This window comes from Manihot esculenta, chromosome 17, assembly GCF_001659605.2.
Source record: "Manihot esculenta cultivar AM560-2 chromosome 17, M.esculenta_v8, whole genome shotgun sequence".
Classification (NCBI taxonomy): Eukaryota; Viridiplantae; Streptophyta; class Magnoliopsida; order Malpighiales; family Euphorbiaceae; genus Manihot; species Manihot esculenta.
Genome location: NC_035177.2, coordinates 8,320,893 through 8,326,835, shown reverse-complemented (window position 1 = coordinate 8,326,835; position 5,943 = coordinate 8,320,893).

Below are 5,943 nucleotides of genomic sequence, written 5' to 3'. Positions count from 1 at the left end.
ACATGCATTTCTACACCATAAACTTTCATAAAATTTGTTTAAAATATGAAATGAGCTAAGGATCTACTCTTACCTCTTGAAGATCGAGAGGAGAGGCGATCCAACTCGGAGATGGGAGAAATCTAGATCCTTGAACCTCCAAGCTCCAAAACTTGCTCTAAGCTCACAAATCCTGAAAAACAAAGCAACCACTTGTTAAAACTTGAAGGATTGGAGGAAAATCATAAAAAACGACCATTGGAGAGCATGGACTCACCGTTGGCCGAAAAGGGAGAGAAAACTCGCCCGTTTCGGCCATGGAGCCCTTATATAGGGGTTGGCCAGACCACCCTTCGGCAGCCTAAGGTGCCTCCAAAACTCATGCAAGTTCGGCGGCCGAAAACCTGAGCCACTTTCGGAAGCCTAACTTGCCCCTCTAAACTATCCCATGTTCGGCGGCCGAACTTGAGGTTTGACGGCCGAACCTGGAAATGTCTCCAAGGACTTTTTCATTCAAAACTAAATTTTCTTCTTACTTAAAACCTTAAAATACATTAAAACATTTTATGAAAACATGGTTTTACCCTTCTAGAGGTTTTCGACATCCGAGATTCCACCGGACGGTAGGAATTCCGATACCGAAGTCTAGCCGGGTATTACACTTACTCTGTGCCAGGGGCATAGAATGGGCCTCACTGGACTTCCATACCGTATCATCATCATCATATCATACCGAGGACTACTGGATCATTCAACATCCATCCACATCAACATCATATTATGCAATGCAACATATTCGTGAATTTTAATGCAACAACCTAGTATATAACATGGCATTCATGATGCATGAACATGCTAAAAATTTATTTACTTTAAAACATAAAGTTCCATTCTACTCACCTCAGGCTGACTCTGAGAAGACTCTGAAGCAGCTATCTCACTGCTGGGGTCCAAACCTACACAGGTGGACTCAAATGAGGGACCAACTTACATTATCATGACTCTAAACAATTCCCTAAAAACCCCCCCAAAACACCTTAAAACAATCATAGAAAGCATGCAAAGGAAGGCTGAATAGGGCACTTTCGGCGGCAGGTTCGGCGGCCGAAAGTCCTTCTAGAGCCGAACCTCAGCCACTTTCGGCGGCACCTTCGGCTGCCGAAAGTCCCTTCCAGAGACGAAACTCATGCACCTTCGGCGGCACCTTCAGCGGCCGAAACTCCCTCCAGAGCCGAAAGTCCAACTTTCGGGGGCAGGGTTCGGCAGCCAAAACATGCCACCACAGGCAGGTTCGGCGCCCGAACATGGCTTCGGTTGCCGAACCTGAGTTCTTCCAGAAATGGCAGAATTCAGCCTCCTATGCATAAATACCTCCCAACTTCCCACATTCACATCCAACACTTCCAAAACATGCATACACACATACATAAGCATATAGGGGTCTCAAACTATCCTAAACCCCAACAACAACACAAAGCATATACACATACAACATACATTATCCATAAACTCAACATTAACCCTAACAATAAACAACTAACCTAAACATGCATTTCTACCCCATAACCCCTCATAAAACTTGTTTAAAACATAGAAGAGGGTGAGGATCTACTCTTACCTCTTGAAGATCGAGAGGAAGGACGATCCAAGTTTGGAGATGTAGAGAAACTAACCCTTGAGGTCTCCAAGCTTCAAAACTTGATCTTTAGCTCAAAAATCTTCAAAACCAAGTTAAAACTCATAAAAATCATGAGAGACTTGAAGGAAGAACACAAGATTGACAAAGGATGGCGGAGACTCACCTTGATCGGAAATGGGGAGAGAAAAACTCACCCATTTCGGACAGGGGACCCCTTCATAGGTGGCTGGCCAGACCACTTTCAGGGGCCTAACGTGCCTCCGCATGCATCCCATGTTCGGCGGCCGAACATGAGGTTCGGCGGCCGAACCTGGGCTCTTCCTTCATTCTCTTTCTTTTCCTTTCTTTAAAACTTTAACTCACAATTAACCATCAAAAACATGAAAAACATTTTGTAAAAATATATTTTACCCTTCTAGAGGTTTCCGACATCCGAGATTCCACCGGAAAAATAGAAATTTCGATGCCGGGGTCTCGCCGGGTATTATATTCTCTCCCCCTTAAGAACATTCATCCCCGAATGTTCACCAAACAAACACATGCATAGCATAAGACATGAACATATACACAAAACACCTAACACTAACCTTAGAAAAGATAAGGATATTGCTGGAGCATGGACTCCTGTATCTCCCAGGTACATTCTTCTATGTTGTGGTGATTCCAAAGGACTTTCACCATCGGGATTTTCTTGTTCCTCAACTTTCTGATTTGCGTGTCAAGGATCTGCACCGGCTGCTCAATATAAGTGAGATTTTCTTCGATCTCCACATCAGGCTCACTAAGAACCTTGTCCGGATCTGACACGAACTTTCGTAATATGGAAACATGGAAAATCGGATGGATTCTCTCCATAGAAGCAGGTAAGTCCAACTTATACGATACATTCCCAATCTTCTGCAAGATCTCAAAGGGTCCGATGTACCGTGGAGCTAGCTTACCTTTCTTCCCAAAGCGAATCACCCCTTTTATAGGAGACACCTTGAGCAATACCAGATCTCCCTCCTGAAACTCTACTTGCTTCCTGCGGACATCTGCATAGCTTTTCTGCCGACTCACAGCAGTCTTGATCCTTTCTCTGATGATGGGCACTACTCTGCTGGTGATCTCTACCAGTTCAGGCCCTGCTAAGGCCCTTTCTCCAAATTCCTCCCAGCAGACAGGTGACCTGCACTTCCTTCCATACAAAGCTTCATATGGAGCCATCCCTATGCTAGCATGATAGCTGTTATTGTAGGCAAACTCCACCAAGGATTGATGCTGCCTCCAAGAATCGCCAAAATCTAGCACACACATTCTGAGCATATCTTCAATGGTCTGGATGGTCCTCTCCGACTGTCCATCAGTCCGAGGATGAAAAGTAGTGCTGAAGTCTAGCCTGGTACCCATAGCATTCTGCAGACTCCGTCAAAACCTAGAGGTGAACTGGGGTCCCCTATCTAACACTATTGATACTGGAGCCCCATGCAACCTTACTACCTCTTCCATATATACTTGTGCCAATTTGTCCACAGAATAGTTGCTCCTGATAGGGATGAAGTGAGCAGATTTGGTAAGTCTGTCCACAACCACCCATATGGAGTCTAGTTTGTTGGACGTTGCCGGTAACCCCACCACGAAATCCATAGCTATATTCTCCTATTTCCACTCTGGGATCGGCAGTGGGTTAAGCATTCCAGCCGGCTTCTGATGTTCCAGCTTCACCCTTTGACATACTTCATAGGCGGACACGAACTATGCCACCTCTCTTTTCATAGCTGGCCACCAATAGACTCTTTTCAGATCCTGGTACATTTTGGTGGCTCCAGGGTGAATGTTGTATCTGGCACTATGAGCTTCCCTCATAATGTCTTCCTTCAGACCCACGTCATCTGGTACACACAACCTATTCCCATAGCGGAGGATCCCTTTGCTGTCAAATCTGAACTCTTCATTCTTGTTTGCTTGAATTGCTCTAGCTATCTTTACTAACTCGGGGTCCTTATGCTGTTTCTGAGCCACCTGCTCCAGAAACACGGGTGTCACTCTCATCTGAGCTGTCAAAGCACCTGTACCAGACAACTCCAACTGCAACCCTTCATTGATGAGTTTGTAAAACTCTCTCACCACCGGTCTTCTCTCTGCTATAATATGGGATAGACTGCCAAGTGATTTCCAGCTAAAGGCATCTGCCACAACATTTGCCTTATCCGGATGGTATTGTATCTTACAATCATAATCACTAAGCAGTTCTACCCATCTTCTCTGCCTCAGGTTCAACTCTCTCTGACTCAAGATGTACTGCAAACTTTTATGATCAGTAAAGATCTCACATTTAACCCCATAGAGGTAATGCCTCCACATCTTGAGTGCAAAGATCACTGTTGCCATCTCTAGGTCATGTGTAGGATAATTCAACTCATGCTTCTTCAGCTGTCTAGAAGCATAAGCAATTACCCTATCATTTTGCATCAACACACAACCTAGTCCCACACGGGACGCATCACAAAACACTGTGAAGTCTTCATTACTGGTAGGCAGAGCTAACACCGGTGCCGACGTCAACGTTTTCTTCAGCTCTTCGAAGCTCTCTTCACACTGATCAGACCACACAAACCTCTGATTCTTCTTAGTTAATCTGGTCATAGGAGCGGCAATTTTTGAGAAGTCCTGAACGAACCTCCTGTAGTAACCTGCCAAACCCAAAAAGCTCTTAATCTCTGTTACTGTAGTGGGTCTGGGCTAGTTAGCTACAGCTTCCACCTTCTTGGGGTCCACTTCAATTTCGTTTTCTGACACAACATGCCCCAATAATGAGATGCTCCTCAACCAGAATTCACACTTGGAGAACTTGGCGTACAAGCCATGCTCTCTCAGGGTCTGTAGAACTATCCTCAGATGATGGGCATGCTCCTCTGCATTTCTGGAATACACTAAGATATCATCAATGAAGACAATAACAAAGTGATCCAGATACTGGCTAAACACTCTATTCATGAGATCCATGAATGCTGCAGGGGCATTGGTCAGCCCAAACGGCATTACTAGGAGCTCATAATGCCCATATCTAGTCTTGAAAGCCGTCTTCGGCATATCTTCTTCTCTTATTCTCAGCTGATGGTACCCGGATCTTAGATCTATCTTAGAGAAACAACCTGCTCCCGCTAGTTGGTCGAATAGATCGTCGATCCTAGGTAACGGATACTTATTCTTAGTAGTGACTTTGTTCAACTGCCTGTACTCGATACAAAGTCTCAAGGATCCATCCTTCTTCCTTATAAACAACACTGGAGCACCCCAAGGTGAGGTACTCGGGCGGATGAAACCCTTGTCTACCAACTCTTGCAACTGTTCCTTTAGCTCCTTCAACTCTGCTGGTGCCATCCTGTAGGGAGGAATAGAGATTGGTCTGGTTCCAGGCATCAATTCTATTTCAAAATCTATCTCCCTAGCAGGTGGTAGTCCTAGAAGCTCATCTGGGAAGACATCTAAGAACTCTCTGACTACGGGCACTGAGGCGGGCTCCCTAACCTGACAATCCAGCTCTCTCACATGAGCTAGAAACCCCTGACAACCCCTTCTGAGCAACCTACGAGCCTATAGGGCTGATATCAGACCTCTAGGCGTACCCCTCCTGTCTCCTTTGAAGACAACCTCTGACCCATCCTGACCTCTGAACCTGACTACCTTGTCTCTACAGTCCAAGGTAGCACCATGGGTAGATAGCTAATCCATCCCTAGAATGACGTCAAAATCTATCAAGTCTAGAACCACAAGGTCGGCTGGAAGGCATCTACTCCCAACAAATACTGGACTAAACCGGCAGACTGACTCTGCCACTAATGGATCACACTTGGGTCCATTGACCCAGAGGGGACACTCTAACCCAGAGGCCATCAAACCCAACCTCTCTACGGCTCTCGGAGCAATAAAAGAATGAGATGCACCAGGGTCCATTAAAGCATACACATCTGAACAACCAATGATGAGATTACCTGACACCACGGTGTTGGATGTGTTTGCCTCCTGCTGAGTCATAGTGAAGATCCGAGCTGGAGCTGATGGACCTTCACCTCAGGAACCTACTGAAGAAGAGGCTGCCCCTCTCCCTCGGCCTCTGCCACTGCCCTGAGTCATGGCTGGAGCTGCTGGCTGTGCCACACTACCAGAAGCTGTCTGCTGGGATGGTGCCATGAAAGGTGCCCTAGGACACTCCCGTGCTATGTGTCCCTCTTGCCCACATCTGAAGCAGGCTGTGGTCCCAAACTAACACGCTCCCTTGTGTAGCTTACCACACCTCAAACACTCTGCACCATCTAAACCCGAGCTCGAGCCACCACCTAAAC